The sequence below is a fragment of the Hyperolius riggenbachi genome, chromosome 6 (genome assembly GCF_040937935.1).
Source record: "Hyperolius riggenbachi isolate aHypRig1 chromosome 6, aHypRig1.pri, whole genome shotgun sequence".
Taxonomy (NCBI): domain Eukaryota; kingdom Metazoa; phylum Chordata; class Amphibia; order Anura; family Hyperoliidae; genus Hyperolius; species Hyperolius riggenbachi.
The window spans coordinates 362829188-362847762 of NC_090651.1; the positions used below are offsets into that span (position 1 = coordinate 362829188).

General features: G+C 44.1%; 1 protein-coding gene across 1 annotated transcript in view; it reads left to right on the top strand.

Annotated features, from left to right (window-relative positions):
• The first annotated feature begins 6620 nt into the window (after window positions 1–6620).
• Window positions 6621–18575, top strand: part of HPN (hepsin) — a 135435-nt gene continuing 123480 nt past the window's right edge. The window contains exon 1 of the mRNA XM_068241781.1: window positions 6621–6786. The gene's annotated coding sequence lies outside the window, so the exon portion shown is untranslated. The remainder of the gene's footprint in view (window positions 6787–18575) is intronic.

The following is an 18575-nucleotide window of genomic DNA, read 5'->3' on the forward strand; positions in this document are numbered from 1 at the left end:
AGCACCTCACAGCACTGAGGTCTTGACATCACACTGTGGGAGCCTTGTTGCATTGTGGGAAATAACAGCTTTTTACACCTGTTTACAATTGCCAAAAAAAGCAAGCAGGCACACAGGCAAAGCTGATAGCATATCCAGCTCTCTGCATGTGAGGAATGTACTCTGCTCTCCTCCTCCCTCCTCCCCTCTGCCTCTGAAATCTCTGGCTAGTAACCTCCTCCTGCCCAGACTGATCTCCCATAAGCCCTTGCTACAGTGCCAAGGCTCTCTGAAGAAGCCGTGGGAAAGGCTTGTTTAGTTTATAGGGAATTAGAGTATTAAAAGAAACCACAAAAGTATTTGGCTTGCGGAATGCCCTATAAACTATATGAAAGGAACACAATTATGCAATGAGTAAAAGTTTATCTCGGATCCACTTAAATGAATGGACGTGGCCGCTGATCGCGGTCACGTCCATACTTTTCAGGCTTTGCGATAGGGCAGAGGACCATTCAGTCCTCCTGGTCCTATTCCCCAATCGCTGAACACGGAATCCCAACGGAAACGGCGGCGGGAGCGGCGCACACAAGTGCGGAGCGGCGCGGGAACGAGCAACGTATTAAAATGTCATGTTGCCGTTAACAGGCTCAATCATTACGTTTTAATACGTAACAATGTCGTTAAGTGGTTAAATGGAATAGCAGGACTAAGAAGTGGTCAAATTTACATACAAACAATCATTAACCTTCTGCACTCAAGCACTCACATCAAACTGGAACACTAGCACTTGCCACTGTGATATCGGGGCTGTTTGTTTGATTTTTGTTTCTGTTCACATTTTCCACACGAGATTATCCATTTATACAATGACACTTTGGAATTGTAGCAAAGTACAGTAGAATATTAATAAAATAATGATTTGCACTTGATAGTGATGATCGGAATCTGCTAATTACGATTATGTGAAATGTCACGTACATCACAATTATGGCCATACATAGTTACGATTTGGACATTCAATTGATTTCATGTAATCCATTCGTAATTTATGCATAATTTTTGCATAATTTTGTGTCGGCTTTAGCTGTTAATAGCAAAACCCCCATACATGCAATGGTCACCAAAATTGGCAGGTATGTTACGGGTTACTTATAGTAGGAATAAGGGAAAAACACCAAGTAGATTTTGAGAAAGTCGATTTTAAAAATGCAAAGGAAAAAAGGTTTTTAAACTCAGAAAAAATGACAGTATAAAATTTTTCAGATGCATTTTTAAAATCGACTTTCTCAAAAACTACAAGGTCTTTTCCCCCCAAAATTTTTTTAACTTGTTGCCACTAACTAACTTTTGACTTGTTCCTGTGAGAATCCGCTTAGCTGCCTGCCCAGGCAGGCAGCCTTTTGACCATTGTTTAGGTTTGCATGCTGCAGGACTCTGGAAAGGAGACCTTCTGTCAGTTTTGCAGCTTGTGCTTGCTGAGGAATTTGCATACGTTGTCATGTGTAACGATTGTGGAACTTTCTCCGTGATCAGCGCACAACGCGTGCGCTGACACTGCGGAAATCCTCCACAAGCGTGTAATTGCAGGCACCCAGCAAAAGGTGCTACGCACCTGTAGAGGGAAATTCCTGTCGGCAGATGGCGCTGGGGAGTGCCATCGTCTGCTGATACAGGTTCAAGTTTTTTAAATCTCTTAAAGGTACAAGAGCCATATTCGACAAAATCGTACAAATCGGAAATTCCGTCTACACTGGGGTTTTGGGTTGGGCTGGTCATACTGTAACGATTGTGGAACTTTCTCCGTGATCAGTGCACAACGCGTGCGCTGACACGGCGGAAATCCTCCACAAGCGTGTAATTGCAGGCACCCAGCAAAAGGTGCTACGCACCTGTAGAGGGAAATTCCTGTCGGCAGATGGCGCTGGGGTGTGCAGAGGAACCAATCCTCTGTACCTCCACAAATGCCAGACAGAAATTGTGCGAAGCGCAGAACGCAATCGCAAGAGAGGCGATTGCGAATGAGAACGAGCAAAGGGACAGGTTGTATGTGTGTGCGCCAATCCAGTCGCCACCCCGCGACCGCGCACACACAACAGCAGATATGAAATAGGAACGCGATCGCGAGAGGTGCGATCGCCAGACGTGACAGAAGGCAGATCAGAATAGAATACGAGGGTAGCAAAGGCACAGCAAATAATACAATGAGAAGATGTGGAAAATAACAAACGCTAGATAACCGCGAACACCGCACTCATTCGCAACAGTGCACGCGGTTATGCGCGGTCTCCACGTGATAAGCACAATAGAGACAAATACGCCTAACTAACCATCGACAGACAAACATGAAACAGGGGACGCGAACGCTTGCTTAACGGTTACCTCACCGAGCCTCCAGCAAGCGGTCGTAGCAGACAAGACAGACACACGAAAACAGGGACAAGCGAGAGATAGGATCCACAGCACTAGCGAAAAGTGGCTAGCGCGATCCAGGTACAGAGTAGCAGAACAGAAGGATCCACAGCACTAGCGAAAAGTGGCTAGCGCAATCCAGAGAGGCAGAACAGAAGAGATAGCTGGTAGCAACCGCTGCACCAGCTATGCTCCAAGAACAGAGATCAGAACGACTTCCTATCGACCACCGCTGGGACAGGACAATCGCAACAGACAAACAAAACAGATAAACAATCCTAACTGCACTAGGGAAATCTGCCTAGCACAGTTTCCAGGAATTACTCTAAGCTGATCTTCAAACAGAGAGTAAGGCTGACACCCCACCAGGAGTGTTACATAGGACGAAATCCTTATGAACAGCGAAGCATTGTGGGAAAGACATAGTACTTATAGTACACGCCTCCAATGAATGTGGCCAGGCAATTTGCATGACAACGTATGCAAATTCCTCTGCAAGCACAAGCTGCAAAACTGACAGAAGCTCTTCTTTCCAGAGTCCTGCAGCATGCAAACCTACACAGTGGTCAAAAGGCTGCCTGCCTGCACAGGCAGCTGAGCAAATCATCACATCATGCAAATTGCCTGGCTACATTCATTGGAGGCGTGTACTATAAGTACTATGTGTTTCCCACAATGCTTGGCTGGTCATAAGGATTCCTTCCTGTGAAACACTCCTGGAGGAGTGTCAGCCTTACTCTTTGTTTGAAGATCAGCTGTGATGATCTGCTCGGCTGCCTGTGTAGGCAGGCAGTTTTTTGACCATTGTTTAGGTTTGCATGCTGCAGGACTCTGGAAAGAAGAGCTTCTGTCAGTTTTGCAGCTTGTGCTTGCTGAGGAATTTGCATACGTTGTCATGCAAATTGCCTGGCCACATTCATTGGAGGCGTGTACTATAAGTACTATGTGTTTCCCACAATGCTTCGCTGTTCATAAGGAGTCTTCCTGTGAAACACTCTTGTGAGTGTCAGCCATGCTCTTTGTTTGAAGATCAGCTTAGAGTAATTCCTGGAAAACTGCACTAGGCAGGTTTCCTTAGTGCAGTTAGGATTGCTTATCTGTTTGTTTGTTCTGTTGCTATTGTCCTGTCCCAGCGGTGGTCGACAGGAAATGGTTCTGATCTCTGTTCTTGGAGTATAGCTGGTGCAGCGGTTGCTACCAGCTATCTCTTCTGTTCTGTCTCCTTGGATCGCGCTAGCCACTTTTCGCTAGCGCTGTGGATCCTTCTGTTCTGTCTCCTGGGATCGCGCTAGCCACTTTTCGCTAGCGCTGTGCATCCTTCTGTTCTGTCTCCTGGGATCGCACTAGCCACTTTCCGCTAGTGCTGTGGATCCTTCTGTTCTGCTACTCTGTACCTGGATCGCGCTAGCCACTTTCGCTAGTGCTGTGGATCCTATCTCTCGCTTGTCCCTGTTTTCGTGTGTCTGTCTTATCTGCTACGAACGCTTGCTGGAGGCTCGGTGCGGTAACCGTTAAGCAAGCGCTCGCGTCCTCTGTTACATGTTTGTCTTGTCTTGGTTAGTTAGGCGTGCTTGTCTCTATTGTGCTTATCACGTGGAGACCGCGCACGAACGCGTGCACTGTTGCGAATGAGTGCGGTGTTCGCGTTCAGTTAGCGTTTGTTATTTTCCTTGTGATTCTCATCGTATTATTTGCTGTGCCTTTGCTAACCTCGTATTCTGTTCTGATCTGCCTTGTGTCACTTCTGGTGATCGCACCTCTCGCGATCGCGTTCCTATTTCATATCTGCTGTTGTGTGTGCACTGTCACGGGGTGGCGACTGGGTTGGCGCACACACATACAACCTGTCCCTTTGCTCGTTCTCATTCGCAATCGCCTCTCTTGCGATTGCGTTCTGCGCTTCGTACAATTCCTGTCTGGCATTTGTGGAGGTACAGAGGATTGGTTCCTCTGCACTCCCCAGCGCCATCTGCCGACAGGAATTTCCCTCTACGCGTGCGTAGCACCTTTTGCTGGGTGCCTGCAAATATACGCTTGTGGAGGATTTCTGCCGTATCAGCGCACACGTTGTGCGCTGATCACGGAGAAAGTTCCACAATCGTTACATCAGCTTAGAGTAATTCCTGAAACTGCGCTAGGCAGGTTTCTCTAGTGCAGTTAAGATTGCTTATCTGTTTTGTTTGTTCTGTTGCGATTGTCCTGTCCCAGCGGTGGTCGACAGGAAATCGTTCTGATCTCTGTTCTTGGAGTATAGCTGGTGCAGCGGTTGCTACCAGCTATCTCTTCTGATCTGTCTCACTTGGATCGCACTAGCATCTTGCGCTAACGCTGTGGGTCCTTCTGTTCTGCCTCCTTGGATCGCTCTAGCCCCTTTTCGCTAGTGCTGTGGATCCTTCTGTTCTGCCTCCCTGGATTGCACTAGCATCCTGCGCTAGTGCTGTGGATCCTTCTGTTCTGCTACTCTGTACCTGGATCGCACTAGCATGCTGCGCTAGTGCTGTGGATCCTTCTGTTCTGCTACTCTGTACCTGGATCGCACTAGCATCCTGCGCTAGTGCTGTGGATCCTTCTGCTCTGTCTTCCTGGATTGCACTGGCCTCTTTTCGCTAGTGCTGTTCCTGTTTTCGTGTGTTTGTCTTGTCTGCTACGAACGCTTGCTGGAGGCTCGGTGAGGTAACCGTTAAGCAAGCGCTCGCGTCCTCCGTTTTATGTTTGTCTGTCGGTGGTTAGTTAGGCGTGCTTGTCCCTGTTGTGCTTATCACGCGGGGACCGCGCACGAACGCGTGCACTGTTGCCAATTAGTGCGGTGTTTGCGTTCAGTTAGCGTTTGTTGTTTTCTTTACCTTCTCGTTGTATGATTTGCTGTGCCTTTGCTACTCTCGTGCTCTGCCTTGCTGTAGCCTTGTGTCACGTCTGGCGATCACACCTCTCGCGATCGCGTTCCGGCTTCAAATCTGCTGTGGTGTGTGCACCGTCGCGGGTTGGCAACTAGGTTGGCACACACATACAACCTGTCCCTTTGCTCGTTCTCATTCGCAATCACTTATCTTGCAATTGCGTTCTGCGCTTCGTACAATTCCTATCTGGCATTTGTGGAGGTACAGAGGATTGATTCCTCTGCACTCCCCAACGCCATCTGCCGACAGGAATTTCCCTCTACGGGTGCGTAGCACCTTTTGCTGGGTTCCTGCAATTATACGCTTGTGGAGGATTTCCGCCGTATCAGCGCACGCGTTGTGCGCTGATCACGGAGGAAGTTCCACAATCGTTACAGTTCCCCATAACATATCTAACAATTTTTGTGACGATAGCATGCAGGGAGGCTTTGCTACTAGTTGCGAAATTAAAGGAATACTGTAGGGGGGTCGGTGGAAAATGAGTTGAACTTACCCGGGGCTTCTAATGGTCCCCCACAGACATCCTGTGACCGCGCAGCCACTCACCGATGCTCCGGCCCCGCCTCTGGTTCACTTCTGGAATTTCAGACTTTAAAATCTGAAAACCACTGAGCCTGGGTTGCCGTGTCCTCGCTCCCGCTGATGTCACCAGGAGCGTACTGCGCAGGCTCAGACCACACTCGGCCTGCGCAGTACGCTCCTGGTGACATCAGCGGGAGCCAAGACACGGCAACGCAGGCGCAGTGGTTTTCTGACTTTAAAGTCTGAAATTCCAGAAGTGAACCAGAGGCGGGGCCGGGGCATTGGGGAGTGGCTGCGCGGGCACAGGATGCCTGCGGGGGACCATTAGAAGCCCCGGGTAATTTCAACTCATTTCCCTCGACCCTCCTACAGTATTCCTTCAAGCAAAATTGCGACTTTACGTTTCCTGATTACGTTTACATGTGAAATTTGTTACAATTTTTTCCTGAAATTTTGCATTACAAGTTAGTATTGTAATTTGCAAATTACGATGCAAAATTACGATTATGCGAAATTAGTGCTCATCATTCGCACGTAAGTAAAAAACAAATACACGTAAACAAAAAAAACCCCCAAAAGACGAAACACTGTATATTTAGACATCAATGTGTAAATCGTACACCTACAAATAAAAAAAAAAAGGAAACTGAAAGAAAAATTGAAAGGGAATCATTGTCATTTCCCTTCGGCAGTACTGCAGTAGGAGTCAGTAGAACTGTGGGAATTGTTGGACCCTCCTCTCTGTCACCAAGTTTTTCCCAGGAAATGAGGGTCTGGGTGTTAGTTATAAAATCACCAGTGAGACGCAGGACACTGACTGTCCCTGGTTAATAAGTGACAGCGAGTCCAGTCAAAGGGTCATTGCGCAGATCCTAGAAATAACGCTGCGTCCTTTAATGAAATATACCGTGTACTGGTCTGGATGTCCACCGATCTCCCACCTTTCTGCACACTAGATGGGCGACTGCTGATCCAAAGGGTAAGTGGTCTGTTTGTCGGTACATTGAAAAATAAGGGCCTGAGCTGGATACAGTTATTCGGTTGGGGTACGTGCTGGCACAGGAACTCTGAACTGCTTATGTAAACATGGCGGACTATGGCAGCTGTGACATCATGGAGAAGGGGCTCAGAAAACTGTGCAGCTCACTTGGTCAAGAACCATTAGGAGGTATCAGTATTAAAGCAAGCCTGACGTGAAAATAAACGTATGAGATGATAGATTGTATTTGTAGTATAGCTGAGAAATAGACAATTAGTAGCAGAGAAAAGAGTCTCATGTTGTTTTTCAGTCTAGGAAGATTTAAGAAACTTCAGTTGTTATCTATGCAAAAGAGCTTCTCTGAGCTATTTCACCCAACTTGGGTGAAGGCAGTCCTGTATTCTAAACCACAATTTGGGTAAAGAGGTGCCCCAGTGTGAATTAAATTGGATTAAAAACAAGGTAAAATAGAAAGAAATGAGGTGTCTCACATCAATAACAAGATTTTTGTATAGACAAATAAATATTTATTTAGTACAGGCAACGCGTGTTATAGCCAATCGGCAAAGGGAGCCTCTCTCCTTTTACTGATCGGCTAATATATGGCCCAGTGCACACCAAAACTGCTAGCAGATCTGCAAAACGCTAGCGGTTTTGGGAGCAGATTTCAGAGCGATTCTAGGCATGTTTAGAGCGGATTTCTAAACATGCCTAATTGTTTTGGCTGCGTTTTTGTGTAGCAGATTACACATATTGTTACAGTAAAAGCTGTTACTGAACAGCTTCTGTAACAAACGCCTGGAAAACCGCTCTGAAGTAGCGTTTTTCAGAGCGGTTTGCGTTTTTCCTATACTTTACATTGAGGCAGAAACACTTCTGCAAACTGCAAACGTGCAGCAGGAGGCACGTTTGCGGTTTGCTACAATCCTCAAACCGCTGGTGTGCACCATCCCATTGAGATACATTAACTGAGCGGTTTGACAGGCGGATGCGGGCGGTGGATCGCATCAAAAACCGCTCGGTGTGCACTGGGCCTATTTTACTATGGTGTTTTTTCTCCTTTGTGCCTTCTCTGACCACAGGTTACTCCGGCCCACCCCCCTAAAAAACTAACATGAATATGAACTTCATTGACCTTAGCCCCGTCTTTCACAAATATAGGGATTCTGATTGCTTTCAGCCATAAAATGCTTTCTGTTGGATAATCAGCAACCAACAATGCTCTTACTGGCAGGAACCCTGGTAGAAGTTCCAGGATTCTGGCGTGGGATAGTGAACCTGCTGATGATAGTTCTAGTGTTTATTGCTGGATAATGATGGGAAAGAGGTATGGGGGAGTGGAGGTGGTGGTGTGTGTGGTGGTGGTGGTGGTGGTGGTGGTGTGGGGGGGGGGGGGGCATCATTCACCTATCAGTCACCTGGACCAATGGAACATTAAAATAGATATCCACAAAACATTAAGTATAATAATAAAACAATGTATCTAAAAATATGCAACTCTTAAACAAGTTTTAAATAAACCCAGTGCATGTCTTTTAGACAGAGGTGCCTGGCTGTTCTACTGACCACATATGCTATTGCTCCGTTGTTATTGCCTGATGAAGCGGGATCAAACCTGCGAAACGCGTTGCATATTTGGAGTGCATAAATAAAATATATTGACTGTCTTTACTACAGTCGTTGTGTGTCTACTTGGAGGAGTTAATTTGGCTTCCTTTTATCCTCTAGGCGCCTCTGTTCTCCTGCATGTCTTTTTTTCAGTTCATGTCATGAGTTTAATTTGGAGAAAAGTAAATCTTTCAAACTGTCATTCTAATATTTTCAGCCTCAGAAAGACTGGAGACACTTTAATTCACAGTGTATCGTCATGTGAAAGCATTATTTTTGCATGATTTTTTTCCATGAAAATTAAAATTCAGTAAATATCAACTATTTTGCATTGTTAAAATGATAAATGACGAATGCGATTGGGACTTATATATTAAAGTATATTCACGAAGCGAGCAAGTTTTCCCTCGCTCAGCGCTTGTATTCTCTGCTGAGGGGGTGCGGCTGGCTGGCAGGCGTACATCAAAAAAGGGCGTCGGGAAAAAAAGGGCGCGGGGTGTAAACGATAAGCAGTAATACAGTTTATAAAAATATTGTGTTGTATTTCGTTTATAAATAATGTTTTACAAATGTATAAATCATTAAATAATGTGTATGAAATCGCCGATTGTGAAAACGTTAATCTTCCCTGTTTCAAAAGTGAAACTTATAATTACGTTTGTTAAAAAAACGATAATATATGTGTAATCGTTATAATTGTATATTATTGTGAATAACCTTCATTTATCGTTTCTTCTTAGAATAAAATCTGAAAATATTGTTTATAACGATGATATAAATATAACTACGTTCGTAATAAGTGTTGTAAAACATTAGTAAGTATTACTAAAATTTTACTAAAACTATACCTAATCCTACTCTCACACAGAACCCTCCCTGTACCTATCCCTAACCCCTAGACCCCCCTGGTGGTGCCTAATCCTAAGACCCCCCCCCCCTGGTGGGGCCTAACCCTAACCACCCCCCTGGTGGTGCCTAACCATAACCAACCCCTGGTGGTGTATATTGTACTGTAACTATACCTAACCATACTCTCACACAGAACCCTCCCTGTACCTATCCCTAACCCCTAGACCCCCCTGGTGGTGCCTAAACCTAAGATCCCCCTGATGGTGCCTAAACCTAAGACCCCCCTGGTGGTGCCTAAACCTAAGACCCCCCTGGTGGTGCCTAACCCTAAGACCCCCTGGTGGTGCCTAACCCTAAGATCCCCCTGGTGGTGCCTAACCCTAACCACCCCCCTTACTGACCGCTTTATTATGTGGATAATAATATTTTACAAATAGTGATTGTAAAAAAAATATATTGCAATTTACGTTACGTACTAATCACTTTATTTTGTGAATAATAATGTTTTACAAACATTAAGGAATCAAAATTTTAAATAATTTTATTGTGTGGATAATAATGTTTCACAAATAGTGACTGTAAAAAATATATGACAATTTATGTTACTTACTGATCGCTTTATTTTGTGAATAATAATGTTTTACAAACAGTAAGGGATAACATTTTAAATAATGTTTGAGTTAAATATGATAAATATGTTTAGTATTTTTATAAACGTTATTCCTCACGGGCGCATTTTCTAAACTTAAATCATCACAAGCACAGTTATAAAATATTAAAAATCTCCGGGCGCCGTTTGTAAAACGTTAATAATCTCCGGCGCCCTTTTTTCCTGTTCGGTGCCCATTAAACGATATTTATTATGGGAGTGAATGGTGGCGCCCTTTTTGTTCACTATCTGGCGGCGCCCTTTTTTCCTGTTACCGGCTGGCAGTGTAGTTAGTCATGTGGGTGGTCATGTGGAGCCGCCCACATGATGTATAACAGAGCGCACAGAGTGAGGGCGGACACGAGCAGGGCTGTAATTTTGCACAGCTGCGGCTATGCGAGCTTCGCAGGAGATTCTCATTCGGGACCTATAATGAAGAGTGGATTAGGCTGATAAAGCGCCTGATAGTAATAAGGAAGGTGCTGTTCGCCTGCCCTGAGGTCTGCTTTTGCAATGAGGCAATTAACTTTTTTTATGCAAGTCACCTCGTAAGTCCTTTAAAGGGGCATTATGGTAAAAAATTGTAAAATTATAATATGTGCAAACATAGACAAATAAGAAGTACGTATTTTCCAGAGTAAAATGAGCCATAAATTACTTTTCTCCTAGGTTGCTGTTACTTACAGTAGGCAGTAGAAATCTGACAGAAGCGACAGGTTTTGGACGAGTCCATCTCTTCATAGGGGAGTCCCAGCAAGGCTTTTATTCTTTATAAAGGTATTCCCTAAAAAGGATTTAAACAATGATGCTGGCCAGCGTCCCTGCTCGCTACACAGTTTTTTGGCAGTTGGACAGAGCAACTGCCATTTACTAAGTGCTTTTGAAAAGAAATAAATCCCTGAGAATCCCCCATGAAGAGATGGACTAGTCCAAAACCTGTTGGTAATGTCAGATTTCTACTACCTTCTGTAAATAACAGCAACATAGGAGAAAAGTCATTTATGGCTCATTTTACTCTGGAAAAAACATACTTCTTATTTTTATATGTTTACATATATTTTACAATTTTTCGCCATAGTGCCCCTTTAACTGCCTAACTGTCACAGGGCAGGGAGAGACACAGACAAAACAGGCAGGTTATAAAAAAGACAAGAACCCCACTTGCTCCTGGCCTCTATAGCAGCCACTAAAACTGCTGCTACATCACTAGTCTAGTCACTATTTATTTCACTCTGCGAGTCAGAGAGGGTATTTTGTGGAAGGGGAAATCTGGTTTTGGGAGTCATTTGAGAGCATGCTGACTGAGAGCCCTATGCAAATGAGGGCAAAAACACGCATACAAGTCTCTAAAACAAATGTTTAAAAAAGAACGCTAGATGAACAATGACCACCTGAAAAGACACTCCTTTATGGAAATATTAACCATATAAAAAGTCAATACAACCTTTATTTGTAAACTCTTTAGTAATCAGTTAATTTCCCCACCACTGGTACACATATCTGCACACCTTAAAACTTCACTTGCGCACCAGGGGCGTACATGTTTATTTACTGTGCCGCTTGCGATCGCTGCACTGCTCCGTTGCCATCCCACCGGTCCGTGATTGGTGAATGGGAACAGCTGTTCCCAAAGCCAATCACAGTGCAATGAATGAAAGCCGGCATCAGCGAGATTCTGGTATTCCCTCACAAAGTCAAAGTAAAATACAGACACATAACACTTCCTGTGTTCTGTTCACAGTACAAAGGAACTAAGTGTGGCAAAATCTTGTGGCCAAAAAGTAAAACTATACCCACATACACTAATGTATATGTTACAGGCAAAGTATGAAATTCAGGCATTCTATAGAATGCCTGACCATTTTAGGCAAAATACGAAATGTCTGTTTTTGTTACGTACTTTGCCTAAGCGTTCTATAGAATGTCTGAATTTCGTACTTTGCCTGTAACATACACAGTGAATGTACAACCGACTCGCCTGTAGATGTGAGTGGTTTCTCTCCCTCCTGTTATGTCTGCAGCTCTCTTTCTCTTTCTTACTTTAGTTTTTCAGCAGTGCTCTCTTGTCTGTGCCTCTGCCTTGCTTTGTCAGTTTCACCAATGGCTGTCTCTTCTTTAGTCTCTGCCTCTATTTTCTCACAATAAAAACATGCTTATTTCTTGCTGCAAGTAGAGCATTGTATCATGACTGTAAACTTATTTTTTTTTTTTTTTTTTTTGCTGCATCATGGCTTTTCAGGCTCCTCCCCCTCACTAGCCTTCAACTGCCAAAAACTCAACTGCCATTTTTTCCCCCAGCTTTTCTCTCTTCTTTCCTGCTCATGGGCTCCCCCTGGTGGCAGCACCTGAAGGCTCCTTCTTCACAGCAACGCTTTCCACAAACAGTAAATATCAGCATGCATGCACCCATCATCATCACTAGCCTCACTGACAGAATAGATATGCAGCTGTTACAGTCAAAGTGTGAAAAAAGAGCAGGCATTCTATAGAGAACCGGGTATTCTACACTTTGCCTGAACGACTTCAGACATTCTATAGAATGCCTAGGCAAAGTACGTAACGAAACAGACATTTTGTACTTTGCCTAATGATTTTGTACTTTGCCTGTAACATATATATAAATAAATATTTTTTGTTCTAGTTTTTAACCATTTTCACCCCTACAACATAGTTACCAAAATAAAACACTTTAAAACGGATCCGAGATGAAAAACTAACTATAACATGTAACTTGTCTATATATCTTATCTAAAGTTTAGATGGTTTACACAGCAAATCTAGCTGCAAACAGCTTTAATAGAATATGATTATTTCTTCCTGTGGTACAATGACAGCAGCCATGTTGTTTGTAAACATTACACAGAGGCAGGCTTATCTGTATCTTGAGCCATCGGCCTAATCCCTCCTCCTCCTCCCTCCTCCCCTCTGCCTCTGAAATCTCTGGCTAGTAACACCTCCCCCGCCTCCTGCCCAGACTGAGCTCCCATGAGCCCTTGCTACTGCCAATGCTCTCTGAAAACCTGTGGGTGTGACTTTTTTAGTTTATAGGGAATTAGAGTATTAAAACAAAAAAGTATTTGGCTTGAGGAATGCCCTATAAACAATAGGAAAGGAACACAATTATGCAATTTGTAAAAGTTCACCTCGGATCCACTTTAAAATAAAAGTGACATCATTTAAAAAAAATACATAAACAGTTACCTTAGGGACTTTTTGATTTGTATTTCATGAGGATATATTACAGTTATTTTTGTAAATAAAGACTTGTAATCTATATATATAAAATCGGATGTATGTGTGTGTGTGTGTGTGTGTGTGTGTGTATGTGCCGCGATCACGCGAAAACGGCTTGACCGATTTGAACGAAACTTGGTACACAGATCCCTTACTACCTGGGATGATAGGTTCTGGGGGTCTCGGGTCCCCCCTGCACACCTGGGCGGAGCTACAAACAGCAAATCAGATTCCACCCATTCAAGTCAATGGAAAAAATGTAAAAGGCTGCCATTCTCACAGTAATCAAGCCAGAGTCCCCACACATGGCAAAGTTGGTCACTTGGTGACCGAGGTTACAAATCCAGGAAAGTGGGAGGAGCATAAAACAGCCAATCAAATTTCAGCCGTTCATTTTCAATGGGAAAATGTAAACTGCAGCCATTCTTAGACTGTTAATCACAGAGTTCTCAAACTTGACACAGTTGGTCACTGGATGAATGTGATTAAGATTCAAGAAAATGGGTGGAGCCTACAACAGACAATCAAAATTCACCTGTTGATTTTCAAGGGGAATATTTAAACTGCTGCTATTCTTACACTTTTAATGGCAGAGGCTTCAAACTTGCTACAGTTGGTCATTGGGTGACTGGGGTCCAAATTCACTAAAGGGGTGGGGCCACATACAGCCAATCAGAGTTCCTTGGTGGATAAACTGCTTCCATTCACACATTTTTGATGCCAGGAACCTGACAGCTCACAAACTTGGTCATTGAGTGACTGTGTGTCAAGGTTACAAAAAGTGGGCGGAGCCAAAACAACTTTTACTGGGAAAATATAAACTGCAGCCATTCTTACACCGTTAATGGCAGGGTTCTCAAACTTTGCACAGTTGGTCATTGGGTGACAGATTAAGATTTTGGAAGGTGGGTGGAGCCTACAACAGCCAATAAAAATTCACCTTTTGATTTTCAAAGGGAATATTTCATCTGCTTCTCTTATACTGGTAAAAGCAGATGCCTCAAACCTGGTACCGTTGGTCACTGGGTGATTAGGGTCCAAATTCAGGAAGGGGGCGAAGCCACAAACAGCCAGATTTGTTTATTTTTCATTGGAAATATACAAAGTATTGATACCAAGGACCCCAAAGCTGATAAACTTGATAATTGAGTGACTGTATGTCAAGGTTAGAAAAAGTGGGCGGTGCCAATAACTTAATTTTTTACATTGCAGGGTTCCCAAATGTTACACAATTGGCCACTGGTTGACTGGGATGAATATTCAGAAATGTGGGTGGAGCCTACAACAGCCAATCAAAATGTACCTATTGATTTTCAAGGGGAATATTCACATTGCTACCATTCTTACACTGTTAGTGGCAGAGGCCTCAAACCTGATACAGTCAGTCATTGGGTGACTGGGGTCCAAATTCACTAAAGGGGTGGAGCCACAAACAGCCAATCACATTTGTTTGATTGATTTCAGCCATACTGTTATTGGCAGAGTTCTCAAACGTGACACAGTTGGCCACTGGGTGACTGGGACTAATATTCAGAAAAGTGGGTGGAGCCTACAGCAGCCAATCAAAATTCACCTTTTGATTTTCAAGGGGAATATTTACATTGAAGCCTTTCATGCACTCTTAACCCCCTTGGCGGTATGAAAAATACCGCCAGGGGGCAGCGCAGCAGTTTTATTTTTTTTTTTTTTAAATCATGTAGCGAGCCCAGGGCTCGCTACATGATAGCCGCTGCTCAGCGGCATCCCCCCAGCCCCGCCGATCGCCTCCGGCGATAGGCGATCAGGAAATCCCGTTCAAAGAACGGGATTTCCTGGAGGGCTTCCCCCGTCGCCATGGCGACGGGGCGGGATGACGTCACCGACGTCGGGACGTCATTGGGAGACCCGATCCACCCCTTGGCGCTGCCTGGCACTGATTGGCCAGGCAGCGCAGGGGTCTGGGGGGGGGGGGGGGCGCGCGCCGCACCGGATAGCGGTGATCGGGCGCGCGGCGGCGGCGATCGGGGTGCTGGCGCAGCTAGCAAAGTGCTAGCTGTGTCCAGCAAAAAAAAAAATTATTTAAATCGGCCCAGCAGGGCCTGAGCGGCACCCTCCGGCGGCTTACCCCGTGTCACACACGGGGTTACCGCTAAGGAGGTTAATGGCAGAGGCCTAAAATCTGCTACAGTCAGTCACTGGGAGACTGGGGTTTAAATTCTGAAGGGAGCGGACCAAAAACAGCCAATCAAATTTGTTTAATTTCAATGGTAAAATGCAACTTATTGATGCCAAAGACCCCAAAGCTCATAAACTTGGTCATTAAGTGACTGTATGTCAAGATTAGAAATAGTGGGCGGAGCCAAAAACAACTAACTTTTTACATGGGGAAATGTAAACTGCAGATTTTCTTACACTGTTAATGGCAGGGTTCTCAAACTTCACACAGTTGGTCACTGGGTGACTAGGATTAATATTCGGAAAAGTAGGTGGAGCCTACAAGAGCCAATCAAAATTCACCTATTGATTTTCAAGGGGAATATTGAAACTGCAGCCATTGTCACACTGTTAATAGCAGAGGCCTCAAACCTGCTACAGTCGGTCGTTAAGTGTATGGGGTTCAAATTCAGTAAAGGGGCGGAGCTAAAACAGCCAGATTTCTTTGATAAACTGCTTCCATTAGCACAATTTTGATGTCAGGAACCCAAAAGCTCACAAACTTGGTCATTGAGTAGTGACTGTGTGTCAAGCTTACAAAAAGTGGGTGGAGTTAAAAACAGATTTATATGGGAAATTGTAAATTGCAGCCCTTCTTCGCTGTTAATGGAAGGGTTCTCAAACTTAGCATAGCTGGTTACTGGGTGACTGGGATTAATATTCAGAAAAGTGGGTGGAGCCTAAAAATGCCAATCAAAAATCACATGTCACTTTTCAAGGAGAATATTAAAATTGCTGCCATTCTTGCACTGTTAATGGCACAAGCCTCAAACCTGGTACAGTTGGTCATTGGGTCACTGAGGTTCAAATTCAGAAAAGGGGACAGAGCCACAAACAGTGAATCAGATTTGTTTCATTTCATGGGAAAATACAAATTCTTGATGCCAAGGACCCCAAAACTCACAAACTTGGGCATTGAGTGACTCTGTGTCCAGGTTACAAAAAGTGGGCGGAGCCAAAAACAAATTTCACTGGGAAAGTGTAAACTGCAGCCCTTCTTACACATTCCTTCCATTTTTACACTGTTAATAGCAGATGCCTCAAACCTGCTACAGTTGGTCATTGGGTGACTGGGGTTCAAATGCTGGAGAGGGGCGGAGCCACAAACAGCCTATCTGATTTGTTTAATTTCTATGGGAATATACAAATTATTGATGCCAAGGGCCCCAAAGCTCACAAACTTGGTCATTGAGTGTTTGTGTGTTAGGGTTAGAAAGTGGGTGGAGCCAACACCAGCCAAATACACACCCGGGCAACGCCGGGTCATCAGTGGGTGGAGACAATACAAATTTCACTGGGAAAATGTAAACTGCAGCCATTCTTACACTGTTAATGGCAGGGTTTTTAAACTTTGCACAGTTGGTCACTGGGTGACTGGGATTAATATTCAGAAAAGTGGGTGGAGCCTACAAAAGTGAATCAAACTTCACCTGTTGCTTTTCAAGGGGAATATTTAATTGCTACCATTCTTGAACCGTTAATGGCACAGGCCTTAAACCTGGTACAGTTGGTTATTGGGTGACTGGGGTTCAAATTCAGAAAAGGGGGTGGAGCCACACAGCCAATCAGATTTGTTTCATTTCAATGCAGATTATTGATACCAAAGACTACAAAGCTCACAAACTTGGTCAGTGAGTAATTGTGTGTTAGGGTTAGAAAAAGTAGGCGGAAGCAACACCAGCCAAATACATACCCGGGCAACGCCGGGCAATCAGCTAGTTATTAATATAGTATAAAAAAAACTAAACACAAAAATACACCTTTATTTCTACATAAAACATTACCACCATACATTACTAGGTACATAATTTAAATGTTGTAATAACTGGGACAAATGGACATATACAATGTGTGGGTTTTATTTATCATAGCACATTTTATTTTAAAACTATATTGGCTGAAATCTGAGAAATAATGATTTTTTTCATATTTTTTCTTCTTATTCCCTTTAAAATGCATATCAAATAAACCAATTCTTAGCAAAAAACAATATATAAATCATTTTGATGTGATAAGTAACAATAAAGTTATTAGTGAATGAATGGGAAGAGCGCGATGTGAAAATTGCACTGGTTTTTAAGGGGAAAAGAACCTGCGGTTGGGGAGTGGTTAATATACACAATGATTGCTTGAGTTAATCAGTGCCGCAGAATGAATGTTGCTACACATTACAAATATAGACCGCTCATATGTTCAGCCATACATATTATTCATCACCTCTCCGTCACTGTAGTGAGATAAAAAAAAAGGGGTTTTAGTAAAAAAAAGTCAATAATAACATGTAGTACTCAATCCCATTTTTGCCATTTTATTTTTTACTTTTTTTTTTACTCCCCTTATTTTATCTTGCTGCAGCTCCGAGTCCCGGGCACTTACCCGATGTCCATCGCAGCATGCTAGACTCTGCTGGCACTGCCTCTCCCCATTGCTCTCTGATGCCAGCAAGACCCACTGCAAGTGACCACCGCCGATGCTGTCCTCTTCTACTTCTTCACTATAGCCCCAGCAAGCTCTCGCCAGGGCTTCCTATTGTTCCACAGTCTGGACCAATAAGAATCCTCCTTGAGGGCCTTTTTGCACTAGCAAACACGATCGCAAGTGCAAATCACCTGCGCTTGTGGTCACGCAAGCTGTATTTTCCACTATTCGCGTTTGCACCATACAGCGTCGGGTGCTTGGAGCGATCGTTAATTAATTAACATGTTATCGCGGTGCTCTAGCAATCAGCAAAACGGCTGAGATTTGCTTTTTGAATCGGATCGCAGCCAGTGGAAAAGGGCCCTGAGGAGGATTTTCAGTGCTTAGTTTAATAGACCAATCAGAATCCTCCTCGGGGAGCTTCAAAGATGCTTTGCTGGGGCTCGCAGTAAAATGGTAGCGTCGGGGGTGGCAGATGTTCAGAGGCTCTGCAGGGTGAGTAGTGACAGGGCTGAGTTTGTGTGAGGGCGGAGACTGAAAGGGACCTCTGGGGGTCTTCCTAGTAAAGGAAGCTCTCAGATGCTTGGTTTCTGAGGTGGAAGACATGTATAAGGGACTTTAGACCTCTTCCGAGCAGATCTAAGCTAACGCTCATATCTGATGGGAAGCATCGCTTCCCGGCTGCATGAAAAGGGGAGTAGTATAAGGTGTAGAAAACTCAGTGGGCATAAAACTTGCCCAATGTTAAGGAAAATAGGATCAGGTGATGATATCGCTTCATCGGAGCTCCGCCTCCGATGAAGCTCTCAGCAGACAGCGACACATGTGCACTACTTCA